We start from the raw sequence: 16,243 nt of genomic DNA, 5'->3' as shown, positions 1-16,243 counted from the left end.
ATTATACTTTGCCAGGATTCACCCTGTGATGACCCATTGACCAAGGATTCTTGAGTGTCCTTTGAGGAGAAAAAGTAGCCCTTATTGCAACAAGGAGCTCAACTCTAAATTGCCATTGGATTCCCCCTTCTTCATGGATTTGTAAGGAATTAGATGAGAAAGCTGTGAAAAATGTATTCCAAGAGAGAGGGAGACTCTTTCCTGATGGTTGTGATGTTACATCATTGCACAAATGCTAGGAGGCCTGACATGGCAAGTGAGCCAGACATTCTCACAGAAACATGTGTTTAAGAATGATTTTAGGCAGTATTTCCTCTCAGTCCCTGCCTTGGCCACCTGCTGCTCCATTGTTGAAAGTCCATGTTAAGGGGTGCCTGGATGGCGGTTGAGTGTCCAACTTCAGCTCAGGTCATGAACTCATGGTTCATGAGTTCAAGCCCTGCATCGGGCTTGCTGATATCAGTGCAGAGCCTGCTTCGGACCCTCTGACCTCCTCTCTCTCTACTCCTCTGTTTACACACTCTCTCAAAAATAAACAAACGTTAAAAAAAAATAAAGAAAGTCCATGTTAAGACATTCAGATGATCATAACTTAGCACATAGAGCTGATTACTACTTTGGTTCTCTGTGGGAAAGGAGAGAATAACCTTCTTGGCTTCCAGTTATGGTCCAACGGGACTAACAAATTCACCAATGGGGTTATTGTTCACTGCGGAAATGTTAACTCTTTAGAAGTGTTTCTCAGTTAGTTTGAGAGCTTCCCAAAGGCAGAGATGCTCTCGTTTATCTCCATATCCCCTATTTCTATCTACAGGAGTTGGCATACAGAAAGCATTCGATAAATTGTGGTTGAGATAACACGTTTCTGGAAAAGTCCTATTGGCAGGTACTATAACTTGTGAACCAAAAATAAAAAATAAAATATGTTCACACAGAGAAGTAGAAATCTACCAATTTATTGCTCCAAGCTTGGGATTAATTTCAACTTGCTTGGGTTTCTCATGGTAGGGGTGAAATAGCTTGGGTTAGATAAAACAATAAAAGAGAAAAGGGAGCATTTGTGTAACTCAGTAGAAATTAGCCTTTTTCAGTACAATCTGAACACCAATTATCAGATAAACCAACTTCTCAATTAAAAAAATGCATAGGACATTATCATACTACCTTAGAATGTACATATCATTGTTTTTTTCTGAGATACAAATAGTCAGGAATGCTGTCTGGGAAGGCAGATATTAGAGTGTCAGAGGGATAAAATGACAGAAAGTTGTTTCTACCATGTGGGGGGCTTGGCTGAATTATGTTCAGTCATATGTTAGGGTTAAATAAAGTGAACTAAACAGACAAAAGCTGTGCATATTATATTAGTGTTAAAAGACTAAGTTTATAAATATTTATCTCTAATCTCAAAAACAATTCACATTCATTTGGAATGGACAACAGTATACATTTATAGTTTTTTAAGGTCATTTATTTTATTTGAAAAACTATTTAAAATGTTTTATTTTTTTAATGTTTTTTATTTGTTTTTGAGACAGAGAGAGACAGAGCATGAGCAGGGAGGGGCAGAGAGAGAGACCAGAATTGGAAGCAGGCTCCAGGCTCTGAGCTGTCAGCACAGAGCCCGACGCGGGGCTCGAACCCATGAATGTGAGATCATGACCTGAGCTGAAGTTGGAGGCTTAACCCACTGAGCCACCCAGGTGCCCCTTAAATTTGTTTTAATGTTTATTTATTTTTGAGAGACAGAGCATGAGTGGGGGAGGGGCAGGGAGGGAGGGAGACACAGAATCCAAAGCAGGCTCCAGACTCTGAGCTGTCAGCACAGAGCCCAATGTAGGGCTTGAACTCATGAACTGTGAGATCATGACCTGTGCCACAGTCAGGCGCTCATCCAGCTGAGCCACCCAGGTGCCCCTACATTTATACTTTTGCCCAAAGCCGTCTTAACTCTCCTGACTTCTGTCAAATTATAAAATGGAAAGATCTAAATAATTTGGACATCCATCATATTATCACATTGGTCAACCATATTGATGACATCATGCTAATTGAATCAAGCAAGCAATAAATGGATAGGATTGTAAAGTCCTTGGTGAGACTCATGTCCTACAATGGCTGGGAGATAAATCCTATGAAGACTCAGGGGTCCATCACATTCAGTAAAATTTTTAGGAGTCTAGTAATCTGGGACATCACCTCCAAAATAAAAGACAAATTATTGCATCTCATACCTCCCACTACCACGAAGAAAGCACAACACATCCTTGCCAATATTCAGTATGGTCTGTTTCTTTAACTTCAGCTATCCTAATCATTGTTGTGTAGTGGTCTCTCATTCCATTTTTAATTTGCATAATTAATTTGCATGTTGAACATTTTTTAATGTTCTTACTTGCCATCTGGATATCTTCTTTGATGAAGTGCCTGTTCAAATCTATTAGTCATTAAAATTGTGTCATTTTCTTATTGTTGATTTCTGAGAGTTCTTTACATGTATAAGTCCTTTATCATATATACGCCTTGCAAGGATTTTCTTTTAGTTTACACTTTGTCTTTTCATTTTCTTAACAACGTCATTTGAAGAGCAGGTTTTTTAAATTTTTTAAATGTTTATTTATTTTTGAGAGACAGAAAAAGAGAAAATGCAAGTGGGGGAGGGGTAGAGAGAGGAAACAGGGGATCAAAAGCAGGGTCTGCATTGAGAACAGAGAGCCTGACATGGGGATGGAAGTCATAGACCATGAAATCATGATCTGAGCCAAAGTCTGATGCTTAACCGACTGAACCACCCAGGTGTCCCTGAAGAGCAGGAGTTTTAAATTATGATGAAGTTCAATTTATCAATTTGTTCTTCTATGTATTGTCCTTTTATTGCCTAAGCAAAGGTCACAAGGGTTTCTTCCATTTTCTTTCTTTTTAAAAATATTTTTTCTAATATTCTTTTTTTTGAGAGATAGGGAGACAGAGCACGAGCAGGGGAGGGGCAGAGAGAGAGGGAGGCACAGAATTGGAAGCAGGCTCCAGGCTCTGAGCTGTCAGCATAGAGCCCAATGCAGGGCTCAAACTCAGGAACCATGAGATCATGACCTGAGCTGAAGTTGGACTTAACCGACTGAACCACCCAGGTGCCCCTCCTTTTTAATTTAATCTCTACACTCCACATGTGGCTGGAACTCATAACTAACCCAGAGATCGAGAGTCACATGCTCTTCTAACAGAGCCAACCAGGTATGCCTCCTTTGCCTTTTCTTATACTAGGGTCATCATCTTTAAGAAATTTACCCTCCTTGGAGTGCCTGGGTGGCTCAGTCAGTTGACTGACTCTTGGTTTTAAAAAATTTAGTCTCCCTTTTAAAAAAGTATTTCTTTTTTAAAAAAAAATGTAGGGGTGCCTGGGTGGCTCAGTCGGTTAGGCATCCGGCTTCGGCTCAGGTCATGATCTCACGGTTCGTGGGTTCGAGCCCCGCATCGGGCTCTGTGCTGACAGCTAGCTCAGAGCCTGGAGCCTGTTTTGGATTCTGTGTCTCCCTCTCTCTCTGACCCTCCCATGCTCACGCTATCTCTGTCTCTCAGAAATAAATAAAAAATATAAAAAAATTTTAAAAATGTAAATGTTTACTTATTTTTGAGAGAGAGACAGAGTGCCAGTGGGGAAGGGATGGAGAGAGGGAGACACAGAATCTGAAGCAGGCTCTAGGCTCGGAGCTGTCAGCACAGAGCCTGACATGGGGCTCGAACTCAAAAACCGTGAGATTGTGATGTGAGCCGAAGTTGGACACTTAACCAACTGAGCCACTCAGGCATCCCTGGACTCTGGATCTTATATAAATCTATTTTAGCAGGTTGTCTCTGACACCATGCCAGAGAGGAATGGGGTACCACCTCCTTACTGCCAGGTGGGGGTGAAATTCTAGACCTCCCATTTAACTTTCTTGACACCTCAAAAGGGAAGTGGTAACTTGTTCCTTTGTATGGATGTCAGATATCTTGCCTCCCACTATGCCTGACATCACCTTGGTTGAGAGGGGGTGAGGGGTGACTTTTAGGAAGGGAGGACTCATTATTGCTGGATGTTGGTGAAAGTTCCATCTTCACACTCAGCCTCCTCCCGATACTGAATGGTAAAGGGAGGAGTACCTTTTTATGGTTGGTGGGGACACATCCAGAGTGCCCGTGTGGGCTCCACTAACACCAAAGAGGGGCCTCAGTACCACCAGGCAGGGATAAAAAATCCCAGCTTCCAATTCAGTCTTCTCTAATACCACCCCTCTGGTTCTGTTCTATGTTGTTTGGTAGGGTAGGGAAGTATCGTCTAGTTATCTCTTGGTAGGCTGCCGCTTTCTTGGGGCATGAGCTAGAGAAGCAGCTTGTGGGAGGCTTTTTTTGAGTATTCCTGTTGGCCTTTCTTAGTTGCCAGTCTCTAGCACCCAGTCTAGGGTGTAGGAGACCAAAAGAGAAAACCCATGTATGCCATCACTGTGTCATCCTGTGATCCCAATGTCCCAAGTCAGTAAGACTTCAGAGTCATTTTGGTTTATTTTAGGTATAACATCCAGGATTTCGGTGTTTTTTTATTGTTTTTTGTTTTATTTAGCTGTTCTTTGTAGAGGAATAAGATGCACATTTATTCCCTCCTTATCCAGAACCAGAAGTCAATATTCTCTTTATATCTAGGTACAATACTTATTTCCCCATTTCTTAAAACTTTATTGTTCAGTTTTCTTAATATAGGGTGTGCTTATTTCTTATTAAGTTCATTTTACTTTTGTTGCCACTATGAATGGAATTCTTTTTTTCCTACATTTAAAAATTGGTTAGGGATGTCTGGGTGACTCATTGGTTAAGCATCTGACTTTGGCTCGGGGCATGATCTTGCAGTTCATGAGTTTGAGTCCCATATCTGGCTCTGTGCTGACAGCTCAGAGCCTGGAACCTGCTTTGGATTCTGTGTCTCCCTCTCTCTATGACCCTCCCATTTGTATTCTGTCTCTCTCTCTAATAGAAATAAAACATTAAAAAAAATTGGTTAACACTGTTTTAACACTGTTTATTTTTTCAGAGAGAAGAGTTAATACAGTAGGTCTGGTTGTTCAGTCTTCGCATGTCTCTTGGGGAGCCTAGGACCCAGTGAACCCTTGGCCAACCACTAAGAATATGGCTCTCAGAATGCTTTTTATGATCCTGATAATGTTCTGTATGCCCAGAACAATGGATGACGCTGTGCCACTTTATCAGGATTGCTTTGCACAAACACCAAGATTGATGATGTACCTCATTTCACTGCTGGAGTCTCGAGTATCAGTTATCATGAATGGTCATGTAGCCGAAACAGTTGCCTACATAACCAACCTGTGATAAAAGCTTCAGACCCCTGGACCAGAGTGAGCTTCCTTGGGAAGGATTTCACATATCCTTCTAGTCTGCTGCTAGAATGAGTGTATCCTGTGTGATCCCAGGAGGGGAAAGATTTAGAAGCCTTTGTCTGATTTCTCTGGACTTCACCCAATGCATATTTTTGTTCTGCTCTTACTCTTTTGCTGGTAATAAAGCCTTAGCTGTGAGTATAGTCTTGTGAGTCATTCTAGTAAACCACCTGACTTGAGAATGATCATGGGACTCCTAAAACTTAAAAAAAAAAATAGGCTAATCTCATATCCAGCCACATTAATATTAAACGTTTATCAGAGCAACTAGTTTACCAGTTGTCTTCCTTAAATAGTCTACATCATATTGTCTACAGAAAATGTGTAATATTTTCCTCTCCCTCTTTATTTATATGCATTAATTAATCTGTTAGGCCTTCTAGTACAGTGCTATCTATCAGTATACTTATGTTTCTAGTTTTAATGGGAAAATTCCCAGTAGTTTCCAATGTTCCACATTAACTATGATGTTTGCTATAATTTTCCAATAAACATTTTCATATTAAATTTCTTGTGCTTCTAGTTCACTAAGGGTATTTGGCAGTAATGAGTGTTAAACTTCATTAATATTTTTTACATTTACTGAGATAATCATATACATTTTTTTTTTAATTAGAGAGAGAGAGAGAGGACATCAGGGGGATGAGGGACAAAAGGAGAGCGGAGGGAGAGAGCGAGAGCGAGAATCTCAAGCAGGCTCCACATTCAGCATGGAGCCTGATGCAGGGCTCGATCCCAGGATCCCAGGATCATGATGCAAACTAAAATCAAGTCTGGCACTCAACCAACTGAGCCACCCACGTGCTCCTAAATTTTTCTTCTTTAATGAAACAGTCTGGCATTTCTTTTAGATATTTGACTACCCTTTATTTCCTTTGTGGTTATTCAAGCTTTCTGATTTTTTTTAAAGATAGTCCTTTTTTAAATTAAAAATAAAAAAATGTATATTTGAGAAAGAGAGATAGGGACCAAGTAGGAGAGGGGCAGAGAAAGAGGGAGACATAGAATCCTAAACAGGCTCCAGGCTCTGAGCTGTCAGCATAGAGCCTGACATGGGGTTCAAACCCACGGACTGTGAGACCATGAACTGAGCCAAAGCTGGGTGGCTAACCAAATAAGCCACCAAGGCGACCCTAACATTTTATTTTCAAGTACTGTCCACACCCAATGTGGGGCTCAAACTTATAATCCTGAGACCAAGATAGTTGCATGTCCCACCAACTGTGTCAGCCAGGGGCCCTGAAAGCTTTCTGATTCTTCTTGATTCAAGTTTGGGGATTTTCATTTTTCTAAGTATATCATCCATTGTCTACTTTTTATTTCATTAAAATTTTTTTAACTTTAAATGAAATAGCAAAGCACAACTGGTAGTACTAAACATAATTTTTCAAAAGAGATCTTTTTATATGGGCATACTAAATTTAAGCAATATTGTTAATATGAATAATGTTGTGGTCTTTGTCACTTAACATTTAAAAAGTATTTGCCTTATCTATGCCTCATCTTATATCCAGGCTTTTCCCCTTCTATTGTGAAATATATATTGCATAGACTCTCTTTGAGGTACTGCATTAAATGTGATTCTTATACACTTGGTTGCAAAGTTTCCTTTTTTTTTTTTTAAATGTTTATTCATTTTTGAGACAGAGGGAGGCAGAGTGGGAGCAGAGGAGGGGCAGAGAGAGACACAGAATCTGAAGCAGGCTCTAGGCTTTGACCTGACAGCACAGACCCGGATGTGGGTCTTGAACTCACGAACCTTGAGATCATGACCTGAGTCTTAATCAACTGAGCCACCCAGGCACCTCATGACTATTTTTTAATTTAAATCACTGTTTTATTATGCAGCAATTGATAACATACAAAGATAAATAGGAAAAGTAGTTGAGAGTGGGAAGCTTTTGAATTTCTCTGTTCATTTGGAGGCTTTCTTCTCATGGCTTCCATAAGACCACACTTTCCTGTTTTCTTCACCTTTGTCCCTTCGGTGGAGTATCATTCTTTATGACCTGTAAATACTAATGTACCCAAATGCTCAGTCCTGGGCCCTGTCCTTTTATCTGCCCTTTTCTCTAGCTATACCCTTGCCCTAGGAGATCTCATGAATATTTGTACACTGATGACTCCAAAATCTATGTGTTTATACGTATGGCATTCCTCTAAGTTCCTGACTGGTATTGTTGAACTGGTCACTTTGTATCTCCATTCGTATGTTTAGCAACATTCTCTGCCTTAATATGTTCAAAGCAGAATTATTATTTTTAATAGTTTATTGTCAAGTTGGTGTTGTTTTTGTAAATGGTAGGCTTTATTTGCTTGTGCTGGATCATGGAAATGCAGTTGACTTTTTTTAATCTGAAAACCTGGAAGAAATGTCTTTAGTATTAAGTATTATTCTGTAAATTATTTTGGGTTCTCTAAATAGGTAATCATACCACCTGTAAATAACAACTGTCAATCGCTTCTCGGCCTTTTGGCTAAGATCAAGTGTAAATAACAACTGTCCTTTTTCATTCCTTACTTGTTTTATTTCTTTCATTGTTTTATTTTGCTGGCTAGGACTCCAGCACAATGTTAAAAAGAAATGACATAGCAAAAAAAGAAAGAAAAGAAAGATAAAAGAAATGGTGATAGCAAACATTAAAAAAACTTTTTTTAATGTTTATTTTTGAGAGACAGAGACAGATAATGCATGAGTGGGGGATGGGCAGAGAGAGAGACAGAATCTGAAGCAGGCTCTAGGCTCTGAGCTGTCAGCAGAGAGCCCCATGTGGGGCTCAAACCCATGGACTGTGAGACTATGACCTGAGCAGAAGTCAGCTGCTTAGCAGACTGAGCCACCCAGTCACCCCACAAATGCTTTTCTCTTTTAATTTCAAAAGAAGTTAAAAAATGCTTTATTTCACAATTATGTATCATGTTTGCTCTAGATCTTTATCGGGTTAAGGAAGTTTCCTTCTATTCCTGGTTTGTTAAAGGGTTTTTTCCTTTTCTTTTTTTAAAATTAAGAATGGTTACTGAATGTTAACACTTTTGCCTGTATCTTAAAAGTATTTGATTGTACCATCTTGTATTAGTTTCCAATTGCTGCTATAACAAATCGCTACAAACTTAGAAGCTTAAGACAATATAAGTTTCTGCACACCAGAAATCTAGGATGGGTTTAACGGAACTAAAAACAGTGTTGGCAGGCTGCATTCCATTCTGGACGCTCTGGGAGAAAATCTATTTCCTGCTCATTTGGGTTACTGGCAGAATTCAGTTCCTGGAGGCTGTAGACCACAGTCCCTGTTTTCTTCCCGGCTGTGAAATGAGTGAGGGTTATTCTCATCTTGCACAGGCTGCCACATTCCTTGGCTCATGGCCCTTTTCCTTCATTTTCAAAGCCAGCAACAGGCAGGTTGAGTCCTTGCCCTTTTTCTTTTCTCTGACCAACCCTTTTGCCTTCCTCTTCCAGTTTTAAGAATTTGTTAGTAGACCGGGCCCAGATAATCCAAGATAATCTCCCCATACCAAGGTATGGAACTCAATCACATCCAAGTCCCTTTGCTACACAAACAAAAATATTCATAGGTTGCAGGGATCAGGAAGTGGACATCTTTGGGGAGCCATTATTCTGCCTACCACATCAGCGAAATTTGTTAATATGGTGAATTACTTTAAAAAGTTTGCAATAGTAAACCGTAACTTTCATTCCTGAAATAAATTCAACTTGATTATGATTTTTATCATTTTGGATTTGCTTTAATATTTTGTTCAGGACTATTCCATCTTTTTTCAAGAATGAGAATAGCTTGTCACTTTTTCCTTTTTTGTCCTATCTTTGTTTATTTGGGTCTGTCTGTCCATCTATCCCTTCCTTTCTTTTTGAGGAAAAATTGATTACTGATTTTTTAAAATTTTTTAAGTTTATCTATTTTGAGAGACAGTGAGTGAAGGAGGGGCAGAGAGAGAGGGAGAGAGAGAATCCCAAGCAGGCTCCATGCTCAGTGCAGAGCCTGAGACAGGTGGATCCCACGACTGTGAGATCCTGACCCGAGCTGAAATCAAGAGTCAGCCACTTAACTGATGGGCCACCCGGGTGCCCCAGACTACTGATTAATTTTTTCATAGATTTAGGAACAGATAGGTTTTTCATTTCTCACTAAGTCAGTTTTGCTAATTTGTATTATGTTAGAAAGCTACCCAAGTTGATCTAAGTTTCCAAATCTATTGGTATCAGATTGTTCATTTTGGGGGTCAATTTTATAATCTCAGTAGTTTCCATAGTTTTGTCCCTCCTTTCATTATTTGTATCTTCTATTTCTTCCCCAATTTGTCAGAAGTTGGTCAAATTGTTTGTTCAGAAAGAATGAATTGTTGGCTTTGTGCATCTTCTCCATTGTATGCATTTTTTCATTAATTTTGTACTCTCATCTTTATTTTTTCTTTACTTCTACTTAAGTTTGACATGTAATTGTCAATTTTGTCTCATCCCCATAAGTATTTAAATTCCTAATTTCCCTTTAATTACTGCTTTAGCTATATCTATGATTTTGATATTTCATTATTTTTTCTAGTTTTATTGAGAAATCATTGCTATAAATCACTATGTAAGTTGAAGGTATAGAGTGTGATGTTCTGATTTACATATATTGTGAAGTAATTACCATATAGGTTCAGCTAACATACATATTCTCATAGAGATACAAAAAAAAAAAAAGAAAAAAGAAAAAAATTTTCCTAGTGTGGAGACTCCAGGATTTACATTTCATTTTTCTTCAGTGCCAATTATTTGGTGATTCCCATTATAGTTTTTTTTCTGACAGAGTTATTTACAAGCATGCTTTTGAATATTCAAATGTGTTTTTCCCCCATTATTAGTGATTTCTAACTTAATTGCATGTTTGTTAGAGAACATGGCTTATGTAACACCAATAATCTGAAATCTGTTGAGAATTACTACATGGACATACATGAGGTCAATTTTCGTAAGTATATCAGATGTGTGCATTAGAAGGATATGAATGCTCTGTTAAGTGCAACAATCAATATGTCTGTTAATTCAATCTTCTTTTTTAAAAAATTATTTTGAGTGAGAGCGAGAATGAGCATGAGCAGGGGAGGGGCAGAGAGGGAGGTAGAGAGAGTGAGAATCCTAAGCAGGCTCCTTGCTGTCAGCACCGAGCCAGACGTGGGGCTCGAATTCACAAACCCTGAGATCATGACCTGGGCTGAAATCCAGAGTTGTACATTTAACAGACCAATCCACCCAGGTGTCCCTCAATCTTCTTAACTGTGTTACTCATATCTTCTGATTCTTATCTGTGAAACCTATCCATTATCTTGAGGTATATTAAAATCTCCACTATAGTGGGAAATTTATACATTTTTCTTGTAGTTCTGTCAAAGTTTACTTTCAGTATTTTAAGGAGATGTAATTATGTGCATACATGTTTAGAATTCTGAAGTACTAGGGTCCTGAACTTATGATTACTTAGTAACCTTCACTTAGTCTTAGTTTGTCTGATGCTACCGGTAGGCTTTCTACTGATATATTAGCCTGACCTCTTTTTCTATCCTTCTACATTTTTCTGTTTTTGGTTTTGAGAATGTTTCAAAAATAGCATTTTGTTGGATTTTATTTGTCTATTTGCATTCTTTTTTAAAATTGGAGACATTATTTGATTTACATTTACTGTAGTTACTGAAATATTTGCATTTATTTTTTTACCATATTGTTTGTGATTTCTATGTTTCACTATTTCTTTTTTCTCATCATTATATGTTACTATTTTGTAATTTTATTCTATTTCCTCCCTCTTTTTAGAAATAAAAACTCTCTTAGTAGTTACCTGAGATATTTTAACTTGAACACTTAAAAGAATAAAGCTTACTTTTTTGCCCCCTTCCCCAACAATACAAGGATTTTGGAAAACTTTAACTCCAATCACCCTTCCCACTTCCCAAGTATGATTTTGTTGTCCAAGATATTAGTTCTATCTTGCTTTACTTTATTAACCACATACATTAGTATTATTCTTTGATTACATTTTTAGTTTTAACCACTTATTTACCAATTTCTTTGCTCATTGTTCCTTCTTGTATCCGAGAGTATTTTCTGTTGGTGGTAAATTCCAGATTTTTTGTCTGAAAAATATCTTGAATCAGAGAGCGAGGTTCAAATTCTGGCTCTACTTTTCCTTAACTTATGTGACTCTAGGTAAGTACCTTGACCTCTGTTATCTTTGGTTTATTAATCTGTTAAAATGAGTTTCATCCTTTGCTGGGAGAGACAAGGCTGGGAAGGAAGATGCACTAAGTAGCCCCTGAGATCCAAGATGCCAAGATCCAAAACACAACAGAACAAACACTATAACCGCTTCCCTGAGTGTTTGATATTCTTGTGGGGAAGATGAGATTAACAAATATTGAAAAGAAATCAGCTAATAATATTCCCGTGTGCTTGACGGTTAAGTGTATGGTTCTTTCAGGTCAGCACTTTCAAGCCCAGTGAAATGGTTGGCTCCTAGGGACGTATGAAGGAGTCTTCACAGGAGACAGTGCTTACCTGGATGTCAGCAGACTATTAGTTGCTCAACAATGTAGTCCTGACAGAAAAATCCAACGTGAACACTTCAGGAGTTTCTAAAAGAAAAAGAGTAAAAAAGTAAGGTTTTCAAAAAAGTAGTGAAGTATTTATTACACCTGCCACATACAGGCCAAACACTATAAAATATGAGAGACAATAATGCTTCTGCCTACAATGAACTTACAAGAGCTAAGAAGATAGACTTAGGTAATGAAAGCCAGTTAACAAAGATGTATGGAAGAAAAAAGACAACTACAGAGTATACTACTACTATAGAGGAAGGTGCTCACTTGACATAAATAATGTAGGTGATAGGACTCAATATGGGTTGTGTATTGTTTTGTGAATTTTTTTGTGTTGAGATCTGCAGAGTGAACATGATTAAAAATCAATTGTAATTACACTCTTTCAGGAATTCCGGAGCCAAAGGGTGTGACATAATTGTGTAGAACAGTTGAAATAACCATGATTCTAAAGGATGCTCGCTTTCTTTTGTAAACTGATTAAATCTAAAGTAACTTTCAATTATGTTGGACTTCAGGTATCTACATAAATTTATAAGGTAGCTAATTTTTTAGTGCATGACTACTTTACATTTACCAAGTACTTTCTTAGACATTATCACATTTCATGCTCCCTAAATGCTAAGATGTTGGTTGTATACATTTCTATCCTACAGGGAAGTAAATATACATTTAAATCACTTGATCCAAGTTTTTCATTTGTAGAGTTAAACATTTTGTTCTAAAAACTGTCTCATTATATTTTTAATTAATGGAAAGGAATTTCAATTGTAACAGAATAATTTGTCGATCTATTAAATTAAGCAGTAAATCACCATAAAAAAACACAGTATATAACAGCTTCTAAATACTTAAATTGTGTTTCTATTCGAATGCTAGGACAGATCTGGATGTATTTATTTTTTGGGGGTAGGGGTTAATATCAATTATAGTAACAGCTAAGTTTGGGTTCCCAGAGACCAAATAAAGAAAAATACATTTTTGGAATATGTAATACACACGATTCCTCTATTTAAAAGCATACTGGGGGGAAAAAAGGATAAATAGATGATAAGGATCATGTCAGCTGGGAATAGATTCAAGATAATTTAAATAATCATGGAAAGTGAGTAAGTATCTCACAAACTGTTGTGATCTACATGAATCTTGTACTGGCAAGCCTGAATTTTCAAATATTTGATCTTGATATAACCTAGCCTTGCATATGTTATTCATGTATACTCCACTCCCAAACTGCCTTCTGATACCATATTCAATCTTTCATATATCAGCAGAAGACTATTAACCACAGGCTTTGGCTGCCAGAATAGGCTGCCAAGGTGAGCGTTTATGCGGGAGCACATGCTTAGAGACACAACTGCCCACACTGCTCTGCTCCCACTGCCAGTGTTGGCCTTGTTGCCACTGTCAACTCTGCCCCCTCTTGGCAAAGCAGGGAACTTTGAGGAGTCCTAGGACTGAAGGCCTGGGGCTTGTTGGTCTCTTCCAAATTGGGATCTCTTGAGCACAACCAGTCTCCTGATAATCCTCACCTGGGAAAAGATTTGGTGAGAGAAGAGTGGGATGGGAAGAGGCAAGAAAGAGTAAGTGGTTAAGAGTGGTTTCCCCATTCAGCTTCAGCTGTGGGTCAAGGGTGGGAATGACCGTTCTCTCCCTCTAGAGCTTTAGCCACGTTTCCAGGTGAGGCAGGAGAGCTTTGGCTTGGGCACCCTGGGGGGAAAAAAGGTACCACCCAGTGGCACTTTAGAGTAGCTCACTATCTAGTTTGTATTGTTTCTGTTTGTCAGTTCTGTCCTGCCAGCATATCACCTTAAACATTTTGTTTACAGTTTTGAAGACAGTGCTCAAGGGATCAATTGGTGCCTCTGCCGTCCCCTCGACTACATTTTTTTTCTTTTCCCAACTCTTTACCAGGTACCTGGAGCCTCACTGTGGACAGTTTCCAACTTTTGGCCTTTTGTCTCCCCTAAGGCAAGAGATGCTTGAGTCAACTTTGTTTCAAGGTCACTAAAGGCTCCCCTGGGATGAGGTGGTCTGGGTCAACAGGAAGCAGTAATGGCAGAAGCAATTATGAAGGTGTTTATGGTTTTCAGCGCACCAGGGATAAATGCTTATGTTTCACCTTAAGACGTTTGACATCTTTCCCTCAAACACATTGTGCAGAAGGCTTTATGTAACAAAACAGGAGACAGTCAATATATAATAATGCTAAAGACCAAATTATTCCACAGCTTAGATCAAGAGGCCAGGCCGAAGAACATGTTCTGAAGATACTTTCTCTTTGGATTTAAAATATGTGCACAAAAAACACTCGTACAAAAGAAGGCATTTAATAGTATTAAATCCTCCAATTCTTTTCTTGCATGAAAAGTAACCATGCCCAGGGTCACATACTAGACAGTGGCAGGGCTGGTACACTTAACCACTGCCCTTAAATATCTGATTAAGAGCTGACATTTACTGAAGGTGTAGAGTTTTACAAAGGGTCTCTCATTTAACCCTTAACAACAGTTAGAGGACCTGTCCACGTTAATATTCTCATCTTAGAATGAGGGGAAAAAGAAAAGGCACAGAGAAATTATGTAACATTCATGGTCTATAAAGAAGTGGTCGTGGGAGACTTGAACCTAGGGAATCAGATGAGCCCTGTGACTGGATCCTATGCCCTACGCCTAAAAGCAACAGGAAAAAAAAAAAAAAAACCAACCCAAACCCCAAAATGATCCCCAAGTGAGAAACTATGATGATAAAACACTAATAGACACTGTTTGCATATGCATTGCACGTGCACCTGCGCACACACACTTACAGGATATGAAAAGAGCTAATAAAAGATGTCAATTCGCTGAGGCCACACTTCAGTAATTAGGACACATACCGTGTTGGTTTAGACTGCTATAACAGAATACCATGGACTGGGTGGCTATGACCAACCGAAATTTATTTCTGACAGTTCTGCTTGCTGGGAATTGGAGAGCAGGGTGCTGGCATGGCTGCGGTCCGCTGGGGGAATGCTTCTGAGTTGTAGCCTGACCTTTTCTCCTTGAATCTTCCCTCACGTGGCAGACAGCACAGTGACAGAGAGCTCAATGGGGTCTCTTTTATAAGGGCACTAATTCCATTCAGGAGGGCTCCACCCTCATGACCTAATCACCTCAAAGGCCCCACTTTCTAATACCAGGGAGGTTGGGGTTTTCAACGGTGTGAATCGGGTGGGTGGGGGGCACACGAACACTAAGTCCACAACACATCCTTCCGTGCGGCTGTTTGCTGGTAAAATCCTATTCTAAGTTATGGTGATCCTGTGAACTCCCAATTTCAAAATGATCAGTTGCCACGAACTCTTCAACGTCCTGAGCGTTTAGCCAAAGGCTTTACGCATTCTTGTTTCTCCTTCCAAAAATAAGAACTAAAAACTCTAGCCCTTTCAAGTTGTCCCATTTAATCTCACCTTGTCATCTTTGCGGGCTGCAGTGATTAGCAGCCTTTAAAAAAGGATGTTTGCTCGATGCCTTAAGAACCCCGCGGAAGGCTGGCGTGGTGGCCTGGCCGAGTTGGGGGGGAGGGGACAGATGACCCAGAGGGAGGCGGGAAGGAGGAGAGGGCGTCCGGTGAGCTTGGGCTCCGGGCGAATCCGCGGCCTGGCTCCGTTTCCGTACCCGCTGAGGGGCGAGATGAAGAGGCAAGGGGGAGAGAACGCGAGGAGAGATCAAGGAGAGAAGGGAGACAGGCTCGGGAGGAGCGGCGACCGCGGTACCTCGGAGTCCCGGGGCCCGGGGGAGGGGCCGTCGTCGGCGCGGCAGCGGACGTCGGTGCTAAGGTCTGAGGGGCAGGAAGGTTAGAGTCCCGGCGGGCTCGGGCCGTTCCCCGGACGTCGCCTGCCAACAGCCGGGAGCCGGGCCGGGTCACGCCTCAGCCTCAGGCCGCCTCGGGGGGCCTCGGGGAGAGAGGTCGCGGCGGCGCCACCGCTTGGGGTCCCGGGCGAGTCCACGACGCTCGGACCTGGGGCTTATTGTTCCGGGAAGCCGCGGGTAGACCCGGGCCGGCCAACCCGCCCCGGCCTGGGGGTCGCCCGGCAGCTGCCGGAGCGCCGACTGGCGGCCGACGTGCGGCCAGTGCGTGTCCCTTTAAGGGGCCGGGCCTGTGCGGTGGAGGGGCTGGCAGGGTGCGCGTCGCTCCCCGTGTGAGTGTGTGGGGGAGAGAGCGGCGGGCGGGCGCCGGAG

The 16,243-nt window shown here is 40.5% G+C and overlaps 1 long non-coding RNA gene across 3 annotated transcripts; it reads right to left on the bottom strand.

Moving 5' to 3' along the window:
* Window positions 1-7,239: 7,239 nt before the first annotated feature.
* LOC115275351 lies at window positions 7,240-16,231 on the bottom strand. 3 transcript variants are annotated; one of them, XR_003901502.1, is made up of 4 exons: window positions 15,472-16,231; window positions 11,977-12,053; window positions 11,483-11,555; window positions 7,240-7,444 (listed from the first exon to the last, which is right to left on the bottom strand). It is a non-coding gene; the product is annotated as an uncharacterized LOC115275351 (long non-coding RNA). The 3 variants fall into 3 exon arrangements; XR_003901503.1 differs by lacking the exon at window positions 11,483-11,555 and having other exon boundaries at window positions 15,472-15,682; window positions 15,778-16,231; XR_003901501.1 differs by lacking the exon at window positions 11,483-11,555.
* Window positions 16,232-16,243: the final 12 nt, after the last annotated feature.

The sequence above is a fragment of the Suricata suricatta genome, chromosome 12 (assembly GCF_006229205.1).
Source record: "Suricata suricatta isolate VVHF042 chromosome 12, meerkat_22Aug2017_6uvM2_HiC, whole genome shotgun sequence".
NCBI classification, from domain to species: Eukaryota; Metazoa; Chordata; class Mammalia; order Carnivora; family Herpestidae; genus Suricata; species Suricata suricatta.
Note: the sequence above shows the minus strand (reverse complement) of the source record. Positions and strands in the feature narration are given on the sequence as shown.